The sequence below is a fragment of the Felis catus genome, chromosome C1 (genome assembly GCF_018350175.1).
Source record: "Felis catus isolate Fca126 chromosome C1, F.catus_Fca126_mat1.0, whole genome shotgun sequence".
NCBI classification, from domain to species: Eukaryota; Metazoa; Chordata; class Mammalia; order Carnivora; family Felidae; genus Felis; species Felis catus.
Window position 1 is genome coordinate 143,898,003 of NC_058375.1, and position 24,164 is coordinate 143,922,166.

The 24,164-nt window shown below is 36.3% G+C and overlaps 1 long non-coding RNA gene across 1 annotated transcript in view; it reads left to right on the plus strand.

Moving 5' to 3' along the window:
• Positions 1-17,090, plus strand: part of LOC123379152 — a 105,120-nt gene extending 88,030 nt beyond the window's left edge. The window contains exons 2-3 of the long non-coding RNA XR_006583208.1: positions 14,863-14,982; positions 16,843-17,090. This is a non-coding gene — a long non-coding RNA (uncharacterized LOC123379152). The remainder of the gene's footprint in view (positions 1-14,862; positions 14,983-16,842) is intronic.
• The last annotated feature ends 7,074 nt before the right edge of the window (positions 17,091-24,164 follow it).

Consider the following 24,164-nt stretch of genomic DNA (forward strand, 5'->3'; position numbering starts at 1 on the left):
ACTGGGGAATATTTACACCGATATCTGTGGTATTTTTGAAATAGGTAGCATCATTGGAATTCACTTAAGGTGTTCAAGGGGACAACTTTGAAGAATAGCATTTCATGAATATGTAAGTCCTAGTATGTTAATTATAAATAAATATTACTATTTTATAGTTCTCTTCCCCACCGCCCATGAACAAACTGTGGATTTTCTACTGATATTAGGTATAAAAAGTGATTCAAATTTCACAGAGATCAAAAGGTCTTATTTACTAAGATCTTAAGTGATTTTGACAGGGAAGTGAGTCATATAAATTTATACCTAAGAGGTAAGAATAAGGTCATATTTTAAGGTATTCCTGATATCTGCTAAAGTAGTTGTTTGAATCCTGAGGCATTGGAATAGCCACAAAAGCACATTTTATGGCATTTCTTCAAAAATTGAGTGTGCATGCTATCTCAAGGTTGAGGTAAAACAGAGATGATTTGTGTATTTAATTTATGGTCTAGCCGGAGGGTCAAGGCGCTATGATTATTGGTGCCAGAGATACACATAATAGATATGGTAATGGACATTCCATAAATTTTCCTAGAAAAGGAGTCCAAATGTCTCAGGAAAATGCAAGCACAGTGTCCCGTATCACCCTGCTGATAATTGTATTCGCTATTTATTATGTGTGCTCAGAATTTTTCACAAAATAAAAAACAAAGATCTTATTAATGAAAGTTCTATCTTTAATAGGTAGTGCCTGGAGGTCTCATCCTTTACAATTTTTCACAATGACCTTGTGGCAAATATATTCTGCTCTGATCTTTATCCCAAATGTTAAAATTGCATTAAATGGCAGACAAGTGGCAATAGAATTTTTAACCATATATATAAAAGTAATACATATGTACTCTGGATTAAGAATGATTTTTTGGTGAATAAATGAATGATGTGGTCACCCCTGTTGAAAATAGAAGAGCTTAGGGAAGTCCTGTAAGTTCTATGATAATACAAATTTTCTAGTTTTTTTTAATGTTTATGTTATTTTAGAGAGAGAGAGAGCGAGTTGGGGAGGGGCAGAGGGAGATGGAGACACAGAACCGGAAGGCTGCAGTCTCTGAACTATCAGCATAGAGCTCGACATGGGGCTTGAACTCCAGAGCTGTGAGATCATGACCTGAGCCAAAGTTGGATACTTAACCGACTGAGCCACCCAGGCTGACCCCAAATTTTCTAGTTTTTATGTTTAATATATATCTTGAAATATATAGGTAATATGATTATTCTTTATTAATTTTGATGTTCAGCTATTTAAATACACATTCCCCACTGAAATAGGTTCCTATGATGGGAGGCTATTTATTCCTGCAGTAGAAATGCTGTAATATGAGTGAGTAGTTTGTAATTTCTAGAATCTTCCTTTTCGCTGTAACCTGCTAGGGCCCTAGTCCAAGATCAGCTGACTACTTTGACATTGGGCAAATTACTTCATACTTTCCTCAATCTTGCTTTTCCTCAACGTAGAATAAGAATACTTAGCTGTACTTATCTCAACGGTAAATGTGCTTTATTAAAGACCTATTAGCTTTTTGAAGTATAAATTTATAGTGTTGGTGAAGTTTGCTATACTATGGCACTTGGCATCAAATCTTTTCAAATCTTTATAAATGCCACTCTGTTTAAATGTGCTTTCCAAGGACAAGTGAAAAGGAGTTTACTGTGCTACAAAGGAGGACACTGCCTTTATTCTAACAATAGCTGAACCTAAGTAGGTTCCTTCTAAATAATGGCAAATATTCTTTAGGTCTTTAAAGTAAAATAAAAATGGCATAATTATATAAGGAGAAGAGGACTAAATATAATTATTATGAAAATATATGGCTGTGATAAAGAATAATATGCTTCAGTTTATTTAAAATGTTGTTTGACTTGGAGAAATCCTATAAAAGAGAAGCACTTGAATTTCTAGGACAAGATAAATACAAGAGATGATTTAAAGATCAGAGATAAAATTTTACACATCATTAAAAATTAATTTCCTGCCTGCCTTTTAAAACATTTTTACCAGTGTAATTTTTATTTAGGATCTATGGAGCCAGGTATTTGTTTTACAACGGAGGAATGATAGGAAGTTTTTAGAGATGGTACACTCTGAGGAGCCAATAAACAGATTGGCTTAAACATAACACCTGCCAGTATTGTGTGGCAGTCATTTGGAAAAACTCTTGCCTATCACAGGCCCCAAAATTTGTTTTAAACGTGAAAATGTTTTTACCTCGTCTGATAAGGACGGTGTAGAAAGGTCGGGCAAGGGAGTTCGTTTGGAGATTGGAAGAAGGAAACGAGATACCTAACTTATTCCAGACTCTATGTTGACTCTTTGAACACATTATCCCTAAGGATTCCAAAGTTAAATGGAAAAAAAAATGTAAGGACTTATTATGATTCTTTCTCTCCTATTTAAGAGCTTTTATTGTGATCCAAGGAGTAACTCATTCAGGAAACATAATCTTAGAAGGAGCCTCCTGCTGTAGAGCATTTGTCTTAGACTATATTTCTGGTATATACGGCCTTCCTCCCTTTCCTCCTCACTGATTCCCTGTGACCTGGTGCCCCCCTCTGGTGGGAAATACTTCCCTGCCCTTTTATTTTGATCAATGGATATGAACAAATGGGATGTATGCTTTGAACGAGATTTTGTAATTCATCTCACTTGCTTTTGCTCTCTTCCATAAAAACCACATGTCCCAGACAGGGACTGCACCTCCACACTGAATGAGAAGACTCATAGAAGAGCCAAGCAGAGTTGAACACTGACATAGTAGTCATTGCCAAACCACAGTTTGCATGTAATGTGAGAGAAATAAAATGCTTTCTGAGGTAATCCACTGAGCTAAGGGGTTATTTGTTACAGCAGCAAGAATGTCCAATTGAGAAATAGCTGTTAAATCTTGTGGGCTGCTGTAACAAAAATGTCAAATATATGTGACAGAGATTTCGTGGGACACCAGGAGGAAGAGAAACGGTTATTGGAAACTAGGAAAGTAAAGTATTACATGGTGGCAAAATATTTTGTAACATTTTTGTTTGAGACAGTTTGGAAGGCAGTTGATGTATAATAAAGGGTCATGGCTTTGGGCAGAAAGGTTTCAAAACTGTACATTACTAGCATGAGTTGCTTGTTGTTAGGTGCATTTGAGAAGGCACCATAAGAAAGCTGAGATCAGAAAAGAAATGGTGTGTCTGGAAGTAGAGATGAAAGGAGATGGAGAGCCCAGCAATCCTAGAACTTGCAGAATTGGAAAAAGGAATGGTTTCTCAATTCTCATCATCAGACATAAAATTAGGAAATCTTTTGTCTACAGTCTCAGGGTAAATACTAAACATGGCCATGCCACATTCCACGTTAAGATTTCTGAGTGGATTCAGGTGTTCTTTCCATTGGACAAAATGTGGTAAAGAGAAGGGCATAGTTCCACAAAAATCTGACTCAAAGAACCTGAAATTAAGTCAGGAGAAAAATCTACTTTCAACAGGAATTGTGGGGCTAGTGATGGCTTATGGAGCTGACTGTCATAAAACTGAGTTTTAAATAATGTTGTTTTTGAGAAATTTGTGTTGACAAAAGTAACAGGAGCCTAAAACAAAGACATTGTGACTGTTCAAGGTATCACAAAACCCTTGATCCTCCAACTTTAATTTTCACGTTGGGAAGCAGGCTGAGAAAGTGGCTTCATCCAGGAGAATTTAAAGCTCAGAGAAGTCACACAGTCACAGCACTTTTGAATTTTGAGAAAACATTGTGAAAAGTCCTTGTGCTGGAGTGGGCAATGATCTTTCACTGGGCCGCTGCTCTGCAACCCTGTTCACTGTTCTGCATGGATTTTGGCTCCGTGGTCTGGGAAGTTCTCCCTTTCCTATTATCCTTCTTGGTTACTCCCCCCCCCCCCCCCCGAAGAGACCAATGGAGAATCTTTAAATATGATTGCTTGGTTCATCTTGGTCTTTTCTCATGCCTCTGCCATAAAAACAAAATGTCCTCCATAGGAGTTTATTCTCCACAATGGGTTCTAGAATGAGACTGTGTTGGAGAGCTGATGAGTTCCAGTGCATCCGCAGCCCCCCTGCAGGATACATGTTACATGAGGGGAACTAAATGAAGGTTGATGGAAGCCACCTACTGAACTTTTGGAGTTGTTTGTTGTCCAAAACTGATTTAGGGCATCGTTAATCTTTCCTGTTTACGCACCAACTTCTTACTAGTTTCTATGTACTCCTTCCATTTTGCAAATTGAAGAGGATGTTCTAAAGGGAAAACATTTCTCAAGAGCGTGAAACCTATACCCTCATAAGAGGTGTATTCCATGGAGATACCATCTCAACTGCCCCAATAATAATCAATCACCAGTTACCAAATTCTCACATAAGGACTTGGTTCCCAGCTGCAGATATGGGAATTCTTCCAACTCAAAGAAGGATAAACTTATTCATGGGACACATAGAAGGTGAAAAGTGAAAAGAGGAAGACACTAACACAAAGATACATGTTATTGTAATAGGAGCATAGAACTCTTTGAGTAGTTTTGTACATAAAATAATCAACACAGAATAATTCAAAGGGAGAGAGAAATAAAACATACATACTTTTTCTGAATATGGGCTTTAAAAATAACACTTCTGGATGCTTTGTTCTTTTCATAAGGGATCTTCTGGATTCTAAGGATTCGCTATATTCAGTGATTTCCTCTGATTCTACAATTTTTTCCTCAGTTAAATACCTATTGTTTGAATAGGAACCTGCCTCACTTTTAACATGGTGGCATTTTCCATGTCTGGCACAAAAGCAATGCCCAGTAATATTTATTCAGTTGAACTGTGTTCATGATAAAACATGAAATATTGTATCGTTTTGCATCATTATTGTTGAAAGCTAGTTTTTGCACAGCCTTAAGCTAAGAATGGTTGTACAATTTTAAAGAGTTGTGAGTAAAACCAAAATACAACAGACAATAGGGATTCCATGTGGCCCTCTTCAAAGAAACATTTGCGTACTCCTGGTCTAAATTGAAAAAAATATTTCCTGGACCTAGTGCCAGACATAGGGAACTTAGTTGGGGACACACATAATGATAATTCAGATTAAGGAACAACATGACAAATAGAGGACGATGCATATGGGAAAAAGAAGTTGCTGGAAAGTTATTCTCAGTCATAAAAAGCAACAAAGGAAGAAATGCAGTCTTTTTCTCCTTTAAAGTCTTTGAATGTTGTGTGGGGATATCATACTTGAAGGTTCTCATAGTCCTCTTTTGACCGCAAGAGGACAAGCCAAATGATAAAAAAACAGCACACTTGATGAAACTTAAGCCAGACTTATGAAAAGGAGAAAAGACCCAAATAAATAAAATTACAAATGAGAAAGGAGGTAGAAAAATCAACCCCACAGAAATACAAATAATTAGAATATCATGAAAAACTATATGCCAACAGTGGACAACCTAGAAGAAATGGATAAATTCCTAGAAACCTACCCTACCAAAACTGAAACATAAAGAAATAGAAAACTTGAACAGATCGATAACCAGCAAAGAAATTGAATCAGTAATCAAAAAACTCTCAATAAAAAGTCCAGGACCAGATGGCTTCACGGATGGATTCTACCAAACACTTAAAGAAGAGTTAATACCTGTTCTTCTTAAACTGAAAATAGAAATGGAAGGAATGCTTCCAAATTAATTTTTATGAAGCCAACATTACCCTGATATTAAAACCAGATAAAGACACTACAAAAAAAAAACTATAGGTCAATATTTCTGATGAACATAGATGCAAAAATCCTCAACAAAATACAAGCAAACTGAATCCAGCAATACATTAGAAAAAGTTATTCACCATGGGGTGCCTGGAAGGCTCAGTCAGTTAAATGTCTGACTTCAACTCAGGTCATGATCTCGAGGTTTGTGAGTTTGAACTCCACATCAGGCTCTCTGCTGTTAGCACAGAGCCCACTTTGGATCCTCTGTCCCCTTCTCTGTCCTTCCCTCACTCTGTGTCTGTCTGTCTATCTGTCTCTCTCAAAAAAATAAACATTAATTTTTTTTTTAATTATTCATCACAATCAAGTGGGATTTGTTCCTGGGTTGCAAGGATGGTTCAGTATTCACAAATCAAAGTGAAACATCAGATTAATAAAAGAAATGATAAGAACTCTATGATCATTTCAATAAAGACAAAGCTTTTGACAAAAGTACAGTATCCATTCATGATAAAAACCCTCAACAAAGTAAGTTTAGAGGTAACGAATCTCAACAACGTAAAGGCTGTATATGAAAAACCCACAACTAATATCCTCAATGGGGAAAAACTGAGAGCTATTCCTCTATAATCTGAAACAAGACAGGGATGTCCACTCTCACCACTGTTATTTAATGTAGTGCTGGAATGTAGTCCTAACATATCTAATGTAGTCCTAACCACAGCAATTAGATAACAAAAAGAAATAATAGGCATCCAGATCAGCAAGGAAGAAGTAAAGCTTTCACATTTGCGGATGACATGATACTCTACGTAGAAAACCTGAAAGAATCCACCAGAAAAGTGCTAAAGCTGACAAATTCAGTAAAGTCTCAGGGTTTAACCCTGATCAGGGGTTAGTATCTAAAATATGTAAAGAACTTATAAGGTGGCCAATATACCGATGAAAAGATACTCAGCATCATGTATCAGGGAAATACAAATCAAATCTACAAGAAGATATTACCTCATACCTGTCAGATTAGGTAAAGTCATCAACACAAGAAACAATAGGTGTTTGGTGAAGCTGTGGAGAAAGAGGGAACCCTCTTGTGCTGTTGGTAGGAATGCGAACTGCTGCAGCCACTCTGGAAACAGTATGGAGGTTCCTCAAGAAGTTAACTAGAGGGGCGCCTGGGTGGCTCAGTCGGTTAAGCGTCCGACTTCGGCTCAGGTCACGATCTCGCGGTCCGTGAGTTCGAGCCTCGCATCGGGCTCTGGGCTGGTGGCTCAGAGCCTGGAGCCTGCTTCCGATTCTGTGTCTCCCTCTCTCTCTGCCCCTCCCCCATTCATGCTCTGTTTCTGTCTGTCTCAAAAATAAATAAAGGTTAAAAAAAAAAAAGTTAACTGGAACTACCCTACAATCCAGCAATCACGCTACTAAGTATTTATCCAAAGAATACAAAAATACTAATTCACAGGGATATATGCACCCCAATGTTTATAGCAGCATTATCAACAATAGCCTAATTATGGAAATAGCTCAAATATCCATTGATTGATAAATGAATAAAGATCTGGTGTATATACACACATATAAAAAGAAGCTGTGGTTTATGTATCCATATACATATCCATATGTGTGTGTGTGTATATATATACACATATATATATATACACACACATATATGTACATACATATATATGAAAATGTGTATACACACACATGCATAATGGCATATTATTCAGCCATAAAAAAGAATGAAAATTTGCCACTTGCAATGACATGGATAGAGTGTGCTATGCTAAGCAAAATAAGTCAAAGAAAAATACCATATGATTTCATTCATGTGGAATTTAAGAAACGAGTGAGCAACGGGAAAAAAAGAAAGATAAATCAAGATAAATCAAGACACTCTAACAGACTCTTAACTGTAGTAGCAACTGATGGTTACCAGAGGGAGGTAGATGGGGGGGATGGGTAAAATAGGTGTTGTGGAGTGAACTTGTTGTGATGAACACCTGTGATGTATGGAAGTGTTGAATCACTATGTTTATATACCTGAAACTTATACTGTATGTTAACTGGATTTAAATAAAAACTTAAAAACAAAATTGAAAGATAGGGAAAAAAAAACCCAACACACTGAGTATTATAGAATGAAAAGATGAGAAGAATCTGGGTCCTATATCATGTTGTGAAACCTCACAGTTACCAAACGTAAAATATCATAAGTATGTATCTTGCTATGAGTGATAATTTCTTCCTACTGTTTAAGTCTGTTCGTGCAAATTTTAAATTGCTTGCATCCGAAAGGATTTTGAATGATACTGTAATTAAATCTGGTTGGGATACAAACACCATGCCTTTTTGTAACCACCGAAATGACTTAACCCCCTTCTCTGACTAACATCAGTAACTATTGCTTCTTTAGCAATGGTAAAGTAAGGTTTAATCCCTCACTTCTTAAAGATTATTAAGATACCCATTGTTCTTGCCTCTGATGACATTCAAGCCAGAACTGGCTCAACTCTTTCCTAGAACCTCTTTGAAATTATCAAGCTCCAGGTGTGTGGGTGGCTCAGTCATTAAGCAGCTGATTCTTGATTTTGGCTCAGGCCATGGTTTAATGGTTTGTAAGTTCGTGCCCCGCACCACACTCTGTGCTGACAGCTCAGAGCCTGAAGCCTGCTTCAGATTTTGTCTTAGTCTCTTGCTGCCCTTCCCCGACTTGCACTCTATCTCTGTTTCTCTCTCTCTCAAGAATAAATAAATATTTTTAAAAAATGAAAAAAATTACCAAGCTCAAATCAAAATGCTATTAAAAGCCTTCCTGAGTCCTTGTAATAGATAATTTCCCAGAGTTCTCTAGTTTATGTTTTTCTTGCTGTAAAAAACATAGTAATTCTATTATTTTTTACTTCAAGTATTTTCCTGGTGGTCTTTTAACTTTTTGTTTTTAATTAATAGACTTTTTTTTTTAGAGCTGTTTCAGGTTTACAGAAAAACTGAGCAGAAAATACAGAGTTCCCATATACTCTCTTCACTCAGTTTTCCCATTACTAGCATCTTGCATTGGTGTGGGATATTTATTATAATTGATGAACCAATATAGATAGATATTATTATTGACTAAAGTCCATAGTTACACTAGGATTCACTGTTTTCATTGCACTTTCTGTGGATTTTGCCAAAGGCATGATGTCTTGTATCCACCATTAATTATCATATAGAATAGTTCCACTGCCCTAAAAATCACCTATGCTCCACCTGTTTTTCCTTTCTATCCCATGCTGTGAAAAGCATTGATCTTTTTACTGTTTCTGTTTTTGCCTTTTCCAAAAGGTCATGCAGTTGATCATACAGCAAGTAGCCTTTCAGACTGATTTCTTTCACTTAATAATATACATGTAGGGATCATCAAGCCTTTTCATGACTTGATAACTTATTTTTATCAGTGAATAATATTCCATTGTTTGGGTATATCAGTTTATATATCCATTCACCTACTAAAGGATATTTTTATTGCTTCTAGTTTTGTAAATTATGAATAAATAATTACTTTTGTGAGGGTTTTTGTGTGGGCATAATCTCTCAGCTTATTTGGGTAAATACCACAGAATGTGATTGCTGAATAGTATGGTACAAGGATATTTAGCTTTGTAAACAACAACAACAACAAAAGCACACACACAAAGAAACCCCAAACTGCCAAACTCTTCCAAGGTACCATTTAATTTGCAGTCACACCAACAATACACGTGAGTTCCTGTTGCTCCGCTCTCTTGTCAGCACGTAGTGTTGTCAGTGTTTGGGAATTTAGCCAGTGTAGTAGATGTGGAGTGGTATATTATTGTTGTTTTAATTCACAGTTCCCTACTGGTGGTATGTGATATTGACACCTTTTCATATGCCTGTTATCTATACATCTTATTGTGAGGTGTCTGTTCAGGTATTTTGCTCAGTTTTTAATTGGGTTTTTTTTTTCATTGTCCGGTTTTAAGAGTTCTTTGTATATTTTAAATGAAAGTCCTCTATCACATATGTGCTTTGCACCTGGCAGTCTTTTGTTGTTGGGCTTTAACAACAGAGAGGAGACTTACTTTCTGAACAAGGCAGATGTCTCAGCTGCAACAAAAATTGAGAAATTATGAACGAGGATTAGAATTGGTGGTGACGGAGGGAGGATGTTTTTGAACACTAAGTTGGATTAAGGTTTGTTACAAATCTTAATATCTAAACAAGTCTAAAAATGTTTCATTATTTCCACATTTCTAATGGGGATGGCTGAGTTCTTCCCAGGTGTTAGTTTCATGCTTAATGAAACTTCTTTCAAAGCTTTTGATTTTATCATTAATAGCACTTTTCACTCGTATTTATTACAGAGTTGCAAGAAATCAGCAGGACATAGAATAGCTATGTAGATTTGAGAGTGGTTATGCCTTTTGCTTCTCATCAAGTTGTCCAGTCAAATTTCAAGGAAATTGCTAAATATACTTTTAATTTCTAAAATAGATAAACAAAAAGAAAATTTAAGCTATGTCTTCCCCACAAATTGCATGTAGTTCAATTCATATTTGTAAATTGTATAGCTGATAATATAAAATTTTCTTCTTAGGAGAAATGTGCTTAAGCCAGAAGAAAATGAGACATTTTCTCAAAAACTGTCAAAAAATTCAGTTTACTTCCTTTCATCATTGCAGATAATAATAAACTTGAGTAGATATTAAGTCTTTTCCCCTTCAAGATTTTAACAATGTTTCAATTATAGAGAGACTAGAAATATGTTTGGATACTTTATGTTATTTTTAGATACTCTAAAACCATAGTCTCTTCCAAAAAATGTTTTCTCTTTGTTTGCCTACTTCAGTAGTCCTTTCTTAGCCACCTTGCCAGGAAATATTCATCACCGGGTGGTGAATAACCTGATTCATTTTCTTAAGTTGGTCCTCTTTGACATATTTTTAAGAAGTGGTTGACTAATGGGTCCAGTGCGTAATCTATTTGTAAGTATGGTGTTCGTAGCTTATTTTCAGAACACTCTAATCTTTGAAATTTTGATGGTGTAGTTCCAATAAAAACCTGTAATATTTCTTTGGCATCCTATATAAAACCCTCTGGATTTTTCATAGAAAAATATTTTGGTACTTTTTTTTTCTCTAATGTTGTGGTTTTACAAATATCATTTTGTAATCAATAAAGTCTGTGGACAGAACTGTCAATCTCTTTCCTTTTAATAATTCCCGATGTCTGACTTTTAAATCTTACATACCCTAAAGATTTGAAAATCTAATTAGCTACTTTTTCAGTGCTGTTGACTTAAAGATCATGATTTTCCATCATCTCATGGAAATATGTCAGATGCAATGTAGAAGAATTTCCATAACTTTGTGTGGTATATTGACAAATTGTCAGGAAAATAAACAGAAGTTATACAGGGACTCAGTAGTCCAGAACCACTGGGAAAATTCTTCAATAAAAGAGTCATACATAATTTTGAGTTTATGATTTCACCCAGAAGACACACATGTTGAGCATAAATAAGTAAATAATCATACACAAGTGATCAAACTCAAATTGTTAACTTGTATGCTACCTATATTCAGGTTTTTAAAGTTTATTTATATTCAATATTTTTATTTTATTTTATTTTATTTTATTTTTTTAAATTTATTTTTTAATTTGGAGAGAGAGAGAGAGAGAGAGAGAGAGAGAGAGAGAGAGAGAGGTAAGAAACCAATGAACAAGTGGGAGAGAGGGGCAGAGGGGGAGAGAGACTCCTAAGCGGGACCCAATGCTTAGCATGGAGCCTGATGCAGGGCTTAATCCCATGACCTTGGGATCATGACCTGAGCCGAAATCAAGAGTCAGATGCCCAACCAACTGAGCCATCCAAGGCACCCCGAAAGAGCATTTTTGTTGGAAATAATATAAATGTGTTGAAAGTAATAGAAATTTATGGCTGTCCATTCAGCTCATACTATCCTCTGATAATACATTGTTGGGATATTTTTATACTTGTTCTTTATGATTTTTCACTCCAAGAGGTGGATACATGAAACCACTACTCCTAGAGAATCTCTTCTTCATCTCTACATCCTTGGGAGAAGTGACAAATTATGTCATTAATATATGATTTAATGATTGAAAACATATGACTTAATGATTGAAAAACAAAAATAAAGATCTTTATTGAGCATAAGTTACACACTAAGCACTATGATAGATTTTTTTTTTCCTCATGTATTGCCTCATTTTGGTTCTCTGTCTTACTTCTGGAAGGCAGGCATCTTTAGGTCCAGTTTGGAAATGTGAAAACTGAAGTTGGGAAATACCAGGTGGTAAAAAAGAGTGATTTTTGCAAAGCAGATTGCCTAGGAATCAGGAGACAATTACTTTGGAGGAAAGTGTATGTTCAAAGAGAGGAAAAAGAACTTTCCAAGAAAAGGTAAAGGGGCGAGCCTCTTGGAATCAAACACGTGCTTTATTATTTTCCCTTGTCTAGTTCTTTTAGTAGATGCATTTCTGGGCATCTGCTCAGCCAAAACTTGTTCTTTCTTGAGAACTGTTACTGCTCCTCATGTGGTAGTCATAACAGCACAATATCTATCACAATACACCTCTTTTACTTCAGGTAGTTTGAAGGGAGTACCTGGCATTTGCAACCAAAGAAACATATATGGAGGAATTTTTTTCTATAACCGCCTACCCACAGCGTAGTAGAATTTTTTTGTGGTTGTTGTTTTCAATTTACCTTTTCAGCATTCAAGATTAAAGGAAACTGTTATTTAGTTGACTAGAAGAAATTCCATGACACTAAAAGTAAGCTAGGGCAGGAAGTTGGAAATGTAGATATTTAAAAATGTATACCAAGGTATTTGGCCAAAGGATGAAGTTTGCAGAGTTGGAGAGGTGCCTCTCCCTTTCCCTCCCATGGAAAGATTTTGTGGTTCTGTGTCCGTGTCTGTTCTGCCCCGGATTCTACTAATTTTGTGTACTGACTAGAGATATGTGTAGACTGCTTTTGTAGTTTCTGTATTGCATAAGTCAGTAAGCTTCAAAGGCCTTGCAAATCATTCTGGGGCTTTGTTTCTAGTATCATATTTTATGTTTTAGAAAATGGGTTTTTAAATTTCAGATGTTTTAAGTCAGGGAGAAAAAGGAAACGAGAAAATGCTTCATTTGAATAACATTGATCAGAAACTGAATGTGTGAACATGAGGTGCGTGTGTGTGTGCGCGCGCGCGTGTGTGGAGGTGTGTTGATGTGTGATGGGGAAGACTATGAAGAGGAAATCCCAGACTCCATGCATTTCTGTATCACATTTGGTGATTACATATTTAGCATGCTGCGAAGGAAATCAGGCACAAAACACTCATTATGTGAGAAGATTTTTTTCTGTCCAATACCCCATGCACCCTGCTGAATACATACCCGTTTATGTTTAATTTTACACAGCCAAAATGTAGTCACATTTTGAATGAAAAAAGAGTTTAAACAAAGACAGGCAGTTACCTAGTTATTTTCTTATGTCATCCTCTGCTCCCTATTACGTTATCTAATAAAGACATGAAAAGCACAATATGCATTTTAAAAACATTAAATATGCCTTTCTAAACAGGCTCAAAAAAGTCATATTTAATAGTTTTAAACCCTCCTAAGAAAGAGAAATTTGATCTTCTCCAGTGACATTAGTGTGTAAAAAATTCCTCCTGTAGCTTTTCTTTCATGGAGAAAATTTCCTCGTAGACTGTGGTTGGCAGGAAATGTATAGTTACAAAAGCTTTCTATTTCATGACGCATTCTCCTACCCCAATCAAAGACCCCCTTAGATAAAATGGGGTATTCCTCTGGTTTTTAAAATTTGGATACATTAAGACTCAGGGTGGTAAGTCCTTTGTCCAAGGCAACTATAAAGAATAATTAAAATAACTCTAGAATCTAGGCTTTTCACTTCCTAGGTCAGGGTTCTTACTGCTTCTCTATCCTATTGCACACCATTTAAGCCCTCTGAAATAGTGTGTCCAGCTATTGGTCCCTAAATTTCTAGGCATTTAAGAAAGAAAGAAATAATAGAGAGGACTGACAGAAATGATTACAGTCAGAAAGCAGAATCTATGAAGGAAAGAGCAGTTGACATAGTTTAGCCTGGAGAAGAGAAGTGGAAAGGTGACTTGATACGTGTCCTTGAGTAAAATGTTCCTGTGAAGAGGTATTCTATATCTCTGTCAAGGAGATAGTGTAAGTTATAGTGATGAACTACCGGGTCAGATATAAGGTAACACTTATGGGCAAGGAGTGCATTAAATTCAAGAGTAGGCAACAAAATGGGTGAAACTTCTTTTCACATTGAAGTACATAAAATAAACTCTTAGGATCCTTCTTACCTTTGTATATTATAACATTGTTTGTGGTTATTCAAGCTTGTAATATTATTTCTCTGGTCATATACCAAATTGCTGAATTTCTAAAATGCTTGTATCTTATGTATAATCTATATGATGTGTTAATTCCCTTTGAAGTCTTCATTGCCTCATCCCTACTGAATTAAGTATTCTAACTAGAAGGAAGCTCAAGATATTGCTTTCTGTTACATGGTGTGTAATTAAACAACAATACCTGAGGGTAAATCCAAAAGATCTGCTCAGGCAGGAGGAAGTCCAATTCTGGCTTCCCCTCTCCTGCCTTTCTTTCTCCTTTTGCTTCACTTTTCTTTTGCATAGACACAGTAGAACTGAGAATTCAAGGTTTCCTAATGTGATCACTTTTTACTGGACACTGTTTAAAATAGCAGAGGTAAGAGAGGGAAATATCAGCAAATTGGTTACATTCTCCTTCCTGGAGCTTTTAGATCCATGTTATCAAAGAGTATTTTAATCTATATGCAAGATTTTATGAGCACCTGACAGTAATTGAGAAATAATTAAAGTACAGTGGCAAATGTAATATAAATTTAAAATATGGTCTTTACATATGAGTTGAAACTGGTAACTATTGACAGAAAAAAACCTTTATAATTAGGTGTTAACTGACATGATATAGGCTTTAAGTGTTATAGAAGCTTACAAGAGAACAGGATTGATTGTGCCATTTGATAATAATTGGTCATATACTATGTTTATTCATTTATTCATGAATTCAATAATCTTTCACAGAGTGCCTACTAAGTGTCATATACAGAGGCAGAGCCATGAATTCTTGCTGTCATAGAGCTACAGTTTCACTGAAGGCTGGAATGAGAAGGCATATGATAAATATGAAATAAGCAGATATTGGTGAGTGTCATAAAGGACACTAACGTGAATTAAGGGGGCTAGGGAGTGTGAGGCATGGAGGAAGGGTGCCGTATTATGTAGATAGCCAGGGAGACTTAAGTGATTCCTTGAAGAAGCTAGGTACCTTGGCAGGGTCATTCCAAGAAGAAGGAGGTCGAAAGCAAAGGCTGGAGATTTGGGAAGTGATTGAAATGGAGCGAAATAGGGTCATAGCAATAGAGAAGATAAGAGGGGTAGACTGATAGGCAGATCATTTGGGGCTTTGTAGATCACTGTAAAGACATTGGCTTGCTCTCTGTGATAGGGAATCATTGGAGGGATTTGAACAGAGGAGTGAAATGATCTGAGTTATTTTGGGTGTTGCACAGTCATTCTGGGTGGTCCACTGAGCATGGGCAGTAGGAGGGCAAGAGAGGAGGCAAAGCAGGGACACACGTAAATAGTTATCAACTAATCAGGCTAGATAAAAATGTTTGCCTGGGCATCAGGAGTAGCCGTAGCAAGAATGAAAAGTGGTTAGATTATGGATATATTTCGGAGTATGTAGCAATGCTGTTGGTTGGCGTAAAGTGGGAGAGAAGCAAAGAAATAAACTTAATAACTTTAAACATGGTTAAATAAAAAAATGAAGTTTAAATTTGTTGCTATTGGGATAGTGGTACAAGGATCAAATTTGTAGTGGGTGGAAAGATCAGAAATTTTATTTTGGGACATGTATAGTTTAAGGTACCTGCTAGCTACTCCAAGGAGGATACTGAATAAACATTTGCACGTACAAGTCTTGAACACAGATCCAGGCTGGAAACATAACTTTAAAAGCTGTTGGCTTAAAAATAGCTTGTAAAATGTGATACATGACATTATCAAGGGCTTGTGTGTAGAAAGAGAAGAGGTCCATAGACGGGTATATTGGGGAATCTGTCAGCAATGGAGACTGAAAAGGAGAACCCAATGAGATAAGATGAAAACCAAGAGAGTGTGTCACACAAGTGGAGAAAGTATTTTGGGAATAATAGAGTAATTGATTATGTCAAATGTTGCTGATAAGTATATAAGATGAAGACTGATCATTGGATTTAGCACCATTAAATGCATTGGTTATTTTAAAAATAGATATTTCAATGAATTGGTAGAAGTAGTTTGAGAGAATTTGAGTTGAGAAAGAAAAATGAGAGACATTTTAAACATTAAATATGAGTAATGTTTGAGGAACTTTGATAAAAGGGGACCAGATAAATGAGATGATAGCTGGAGGAGGATTGAGATTGTGGTATGTTTTGTTTGTTGATGAGAATAATCACGGAGAATGAGCAAGTGATGAAGTAGAGAAAGGAAGACAAATTGCTGGAATAATAGATCTTTGCATAGGAGAGGACAAAGTCTAGTACACAGGTGAAGGGTTGGTTGTGGACAGGGAAATGACAGTTCTTCTATACTAAGAGCAAATGCAGAGTATGTGGAATAACTCTAATCTTAACCTTAAACCTAATTTATGTGGCCACAGTAATAGGTAGTAATGAAAAAATAGTGATGGAAGCTTCTGGAAGTTGTCTTTTGATGTCTGTTTTCTCAATGGGATAAGAATAAATGTCATTGGCCAAGAGTATATATGGGCTAGAGATTCTGGTGATTTGAAGAAAATTAAAAAAGTCTGAATTTTCCCTTAAAGAGAGTGGGTGAATAAAACAACTGTACAATAAGGCTGGATTGCTGAGCAATATTAAAAGTCCATTCGAGGTTATTGGTCATGCAGTTAATGTAAACTGGAGAACACATTTGTGTATTTTTTCCAGTCATGATAATTGCATAGGCCTAGATAAAGAGTATTTGAAGAGTTAATGATAACTGTGTTTTTTTCAGGCACTGTTGTAAAAAGAGGAATGGTGAAGGCAGTGATAAACACAAGAAGATGATTGTAATGATTGTACATGGTTTTCAGTGGGTGAAAGGAAGACCATGATCGGTGTTAGAGCCAACGAAAAGGAGTTGGGATGGCAGTGCCTGGCTGGCTCAGTTGGAAGAGCATGTGACTCTTGATCTCAAGGTTGTAAGTTTGAGCCCCATGTTGGGTGTGGAGATTACTTAAATAAATACATAAATATTTAAAAGAAAAAGAAGTTAGGATCAATAGATCTATATCTTGGTTTAATTAAAGTTTTACTGGAGTTGAACAACAAATGGAATGAGCTGGAAAGCAAGGAATTAGTAGGTGGAAGAATTCAAGATGCAAGGAATCACAGTTTTGGAGGGAACATAGTAATTGATAATGCCAAGGTTTCTAAGAATATGATTGAGTGTTTGATGTGGGGGAGGGGGGACATCTCAATATATAGAAGAAAAGAATTCAAAGAATGGGATGGCTGAGAGTTTGAATGACCATGCACATGAACATTGGAACCACCAAAAATAAAACAGAGGAGTTGTTGGAAAGAGTGACAGCAGGGTACAAGGGACTAAAATTATTAAGGAGTGAGGGGAAGTGGCCATGACTGCTCTGGCAGAAGATGCAAAGGTAGGAGAGTATAGGGAAGAGAAAGAATGCTCTGAAAGTGATAGTGAAGCACAATCCACTCTATCTCAAGGACTTGTGATGAAAGAGGTGGATGAGGGTAAACATTTCCAACTTGTGAGGATTAGGCTTAAATGGATTTTGGTTAAAACAAGAAATGGAAAGTTCAGAAAGGAGTTTGAGGATGTGGGGGAATTTGCTGATTACTGACCACCAGTTCAGAGTACAGGTTTAGAAGAAGGAGTCAGAAGAGTTGATATACAAGGCAATCTGAGGATTAGAGTCTTGAGGAAAAAGGAGGACCTGGGAATTATCAGCTTCTTGTAGTAATGATATATGCAGGGATACATTTCACAATGAGATTTGTCCTGATGGTTTCAAGGCAGAAACTGATGAAGAAGTTTGAGAGCTTATAAGGGGTAAGATGAGGTAGTTGCTAACTTATACCGTGTTCTGGAGGCCTGATTACCTAGTGATGGTGATACAGAGGTTGAGAGAAGGAAATTGGTCTTAAAGGGAGCATCAGGATCTCTATGGCTTCCTCTTATCTTTAGTTCTTGAAGATGAGGAAGCTGGAGAAAGGCAGTCTTAACCAAACCTTGGAGAACACCAGCATTTCCTGATGGCTCCTTCCAGTGGAGACCTGGTGGTCAAATTGGTATTACCACATCCTCAGACACTGGACCACTCCCAAATTCAGGAATAAAAGGTGGTATGAGAAACACCCAAGAGGGCATGGTGTTCTGCCCTGTTTTTATAAAGAGTTAATTGTAGAATTACTTTCTACTGAGCTTAAATGTTGACTATATTTGAGGATAAAAAGTCAGTATAACTTGTATGGTATTTCCATGTTTAATTTTGTGAAGAACCTCCATCTTTTCTACCAACTTACATTCCTGGGCATTAACTCATAGAAAACAAAGCCTACTTTGAAAAGATAGATGCACCCGACGTATACTGCAGCAGTATTTATAATAGCCAAGGTATGGATGTATGGATGTAAGTGTTCACTGATAGATGAATGGATAAAGATGTCACACACACACACACACACACACACACACACACACACACGGAGCCATAAAAAGAATGACATCTTTGCATTTGTGATAACATGGATGGGTAGTATGCTAAATGAAGTAAGTCAGACAGAGAAAGGCAAATACCATATGATTTCACTTATATATGAAAGCTAAAAAACAAGGAACAAAGCATAAACATACCTATACATACAGAGAGCAAACTGGTGGTTGCTGGAGGGGAGGGGAGTGGGGGATGGACAAAATGGGCGAAGGGGAGTGGGAGATACAGGCCTCCCGTAATGGAATGAGTAGGTCTCAGAGATGAAAGGTGCAGGATGTGGAATATAGTCAATGGTAATATTGTTCTGTGGTGACAGATGGTAGCTATGCTTGTGATGAGCACAGCACAACATATAGACTTGTGGCATCACTGTGTTGTACACCTGAAAGTATTGTGACATTACTAATGTAACATAGTATGTCAACTATAAAAAAAACTATTACTATAATGCTAACTTTGACATTCATATATGTACGGTTTCCTAATTCTCACCCATTCTCTCCACCCTCTTTGGAATTGCCCAAACCAGGAAGGAAGAGTTACAGTTTTTTTTTTTAATTCAGTGTTAATGCTTGCTCTGTGTTTACTTGTGACAGGGGCCACAGTGCGTTAAAAGAATATACTTACTGGTATCGCTCTCAGAGCAAGCCTGATAGTTTATGTGAGTTTCCTTTATGATTGTCTGCTTCATTTTTTTTAATGTTTATTTATTTATTTTGAGAGAGGCTCAAATCTCATGGCTCTGGGATCATGATCTGAGCCCGAGAGTTGGACACTTAACCAACTGAGCCACCCAGGTGCCTCTGTTGCAGGATTTTTTTTTTCTTTTTAACCTCAATACCTGGGATTCGTTGTCATGCTGCTTCGAAGAATGAAGAGGTGGACACAAAAGAAAAAGAGCCGCAGGCAAAAGTTTATCAGAGTATAACATCAGAAAGTAAGAATAGTAAGAAAGCTCTCTTTACAGAGAGGGGGCATTCAAAAGTGAATACCCACAACAATAGGCAAGGGACTGTTTTACAGGGTTTTGGGGGTCCCCTTTCCTTTTCCCTTGCTTCTTAGGTTCTACACTTATTGGCTAGGTAGCTCTAAATGGCTAGTCACTCCTTTTTGATTGGCTTGTTTCCATATGAGAGGTAGTTTATGGCTATACCATTCGTTGTGGGTCATGCGTTTTATGGTATACTATACTGCTTATTTTTAGTTAAGTCTTTTGTCTAATTGCTTAGAGGAAACGGAAAAGGAATAGGTATCTGTTAACATTCTTTTTTTAAATGTTTACTATTTTACTTTTTAGACAGACAGACTGTTAGCGGGAGATAGGCAGAGAGAGAGAGGGAGAGACAGAAGCTGCAGTAGGCTCCAGGCTCTGAGCTGTCAGCACAGAGCCTGACACAGGGCTGGAACTCAAAAACTGTAAGATCATGACCTGAGCCTTAACAGACTGAGCCACCCAAGCGCCCCAGGTGGCTGTTAACATTCTTAAGAGGAACCTTAAGCCTGAGGGAGTATGCTTGTGGTCAGCCATTCCCAGCATTGTCCTAAAACACGTGCTTTTCCCAACCAGGGACCTCAGGTCCTAACATTTTCCTCTCCGCTGATTTTATCCTATCTTTCCCTATCATACCCTATGATTTTCTGCTTTTGTTGTCATGCTTAGAAAATACTCACATTTTCCTTGACTTGTATTATTTTCTTAATGATTATTTTTGGCACTCTAATCTAAAATCTTTGGGGGAGGGGCGGCGCCTGGGTGGCTCAGTTGGCTAAGCATCGGACTTTGGATCAGGTCGTGATCTCATGGTTCATGGGTTAGAGCCCCGCATTGGGCTCTGTGCTGACAGGTTGAAACCTGGAGCCTGCTTCAGATTCTGGGTCCCTCTCTCGCTCTGCTCCTCCCCTGCTTATGCTCTGTCTCTCTCTGTCTCTCTCTCAACAATAAATATATAAAAAAATAAAAATAGCAAAATCTTTTTGGGAACATAGCATGAGAAAAAGTACAAATCAGACTGTGTATTTCTTGTCCTATTATTTAACCACTTTTTTATCTTAGTATATTCTAACTATTGTTTATAATATCCCACTAATAAAATTCATATCATAAATTCTACTTAATAATATTTTCAAAGGGCTTAACATTTCACTTCAATCACATATTAATTTTTTATACTTATTTAGATCTTTTTTAGATATACTTATTCGGATTTTTCTGTTTTCTTCAGTTAATTATATGTTTATCCTGGTGGGGGCACTAAGTTATTTAAATTATTTTATCTTCACGCTATACTTTAAAACCTGGTTTTCAAGTGCTGACTCTGTTATTCCAGCAGTCCCCCTTCATCTGCAGTCTTGCTTTCTGTGGTTTCACTTATTCCCAGTCAACCAAGGAAGCAGATGATCCTCATCCTGAGTATTGTCAGGTCAGTAGTAGCCTAACACTATGTCACCATGTTTGCATCAGTCGCCTCACTTCATCTTGTCACAGAGGTATTTTATCATCTCATAGCATCACAAGAAGGGTGAATACAGTTCAATAAGATATTTTGAGCAAGACCACATTCACATAAATTTTATTATGGTACATTGTTATAATTGTTCTATTATGTTATTACGTATTGTCGTTAATGTCTTATTTGCCTAACTTATAAATTAAACTTTATCGTGGATATTTATATATAGGAAAAACATAGTGTATGTAGAGTGTGGGACTATCTGCAGTTTCAGGCATCCATGAAGGGTCTTGGAATGTATCTTTCTCAGATAAAGAGCAAGTACTCTATTTTCTAATATTTTCTTGGCTATTCTAGGAGACATTCCTAAGCTTGTTGCCTTTTAATAACTTTTAATCTTCAGTGGTTTTCAAGTTTTTTATTAAGTTCCGGTGGTCTTATTTTGTGTTTGTATGTATATATATGTTAATTGTGATAAAACACATTTTATTCTGATTTTATAAGTTGTTTACAATAAACATTTAATGTACAAGAACATGGAAAGGTATGAAGGAAAGAATGAAAATATATGTAGCAGGCAAATACTATCTAAACAAAAAGTAGCTATTTTAATCAGACAAAATAAATGCCAACAACAAAAGTCATTTCTAAAAAACAAAAGTAATTGTCACTACAAAATGATGAAAGGTTTCATTCTCCAGAAAGATACAGCAATTCTAAAATTGTATGTACCTAATAACCTATCTTCAAAAACCTATAAGCAGAATTTTATAAGACTATGGGATGGAAAAGAAATTCACCATACAGGAGATTTCCACAACATTTGTCAGTTATTGATAGGACAGACACTCAACAATTATTGAGCAACACAACAATAAGTTTGCCTTAATTCAACCCACAGTTAAAACACATATGATTTTAATGTATAAATGAAACCTTTAAAAATGTTCATGAACTTGATATAAAGTGCATTTCAACAAAATTCATACCAGTTCTGCAATCAAATGCATTTATATTAGAACTTGATAACTTATATAAAACCATATATTTGTTAAGGAGTACACATCTGTTGCTAGGCCAAGAAATTTAACAATAGAACATAAAAATTATTAGAATTTACTAGTAATTTAAATACTATTGTAATTTGTGGGGTGAAGGAGGCCTAAATTCTCAAACATTAAATTGTATGTTTAAAAAAAGTTTGAGTAAAAAATTCAGAAAAATGTAGGGAAAGAACCAATTAGAAGTAGAGATATGCAGAGTTTAACAGCAGGAATTAATAAAACAGAAAATAAAACATGAAAAGTAGACCCGGAAAGAAAAAAAAAATATTTCTCTGTAAATAAACAACACTAGTAGGAGGATCTCCAGATTTTTGTTTTTCTCCAGCAATTGTTACTATCCAGGCTGCAGGAAAATTGTATGTAATGAATTATGTGTCCTGGCCTCCATTCCAGACATAAGGTGTAAAACTGACACCCCTTCCTCACAGCCCCATCACCACCACCCCAACCACCACCAAAGCTAGGCCTACTTTGTGACTCACTGGCTATACCCTCAGTCTCCTTAGTCCTGTAGGTTCTCCCTACATTAAAATCCAACATGGGCGTGCCTGGGGTGGCTTTTAGTTAAGCGTCGTACTCTCGATTTTGGCTCAGGTCATGATCTCATGGTTTGTGAGTTTGAGCCCCACGTTGGATTCTACACTGACAGTGTGAAATCTGCTTGGGGTTTGTTCTCTCTCTACCTCTCCTCCACACCCCCCTCTCAAAATAAATGAATGAACATTAAAAACATTAAAATCCAACATGGTATTATAAGCGTGTTTTCAAGATCAGGCAAAGCATATGAAAATTCTACATTCAGATTGGGGCTAGGGCAATGATAGCACTAATTTGTACTATTAAGATCACTTCTTGAGCTTTTTATATTGTTCTTTCTGTCCACTTTGCTTCATGAACAAATGTGTCCGTAGGGCAAAATCTGTCAGCACAATATCCTACATATCCCTTTGCTGTGCTTATATTCCCATTTGTACTATTTTAACACTGCTCTGAAACATTTGCCATTGTGCTGCTGCTTTTAAAATTCATATAACAGAAAACTCTATCTGCATATGGCAAGTTCCTATATCCTCACTATAGTAAAAAATTTTCCCTAATTAAAAACATTTATAAAAATTAACCGTAAAGAGTTAGAGGCAAGGTTACTTTGGATTACATCCTATAAGAATATGAAGAAAAATGTGTACTTCATGGTAGAATGGTCTCTGCTGAGCAAGAGACTGGATGTGTCTTTGCTCAAAGCTTGAGTTATATACTTAATTTTACACATTAAAATGTAATGGCCTTTTAAATGTAATATGCCTTTACAAAATAGACTTTTTCTTTTTTAATAGTGTAATTTCATAGTCTTGTAATAATAATATTCGGGAGCATAGTTGACAGGTTTTTTTCCCCAGTATACAATTAACTGGGTTTTTTTGTTGATTTTTAGAAGCTTTTTTCTTTAATAGCACTAAAATTCCAGTTAAGTTATGACAAAATCCTGAGATAAAATGATTTAAAACAGAATAGTGTGCTTCTTTTAATGTAGAGAAAGATTAAAATTGGGCAAGTACAATACTTTTCGTTGACTTGTTAAATCTATCATCATATGTACGTATAGAGTTGTTTTTTACTCATCAGGATTTCTTAATTAAAATGATCTTAGTGTGGAGACCGCACATTTTGAAAAAAAAAAAAAAAGACTCCAGGGGTTGTCAGGGACAGCTAGACTAGGGAAAGCATTTTTATAGGTGGGATAAATGCTTGTTTCACAGTACACTTGTTTCCAAATGTTCTTTCCAACACTTACACAGGATCTTAATTCTACATTCCTTTCTCATGTGTACTTTTTTATTTCCTACACAAAAATGAGGTAGTGAAAAGACATTAAAGAGTGGCAGGGAGACCTGTTGTTACACTAGGTATCTAGGCAACCAGCACCCAGTTCAGTGTTTTTGCACAAAATGCTACTAAAATCTTAAATTTGTGGAGAGAGTTTTACACTTTACAAAATGAGTTCACATTTACAGGGTCACATTTGACTCCTGCCTTATGACGTATGCAAGAAAAATATTATCATTGTCTCTGTTTTGT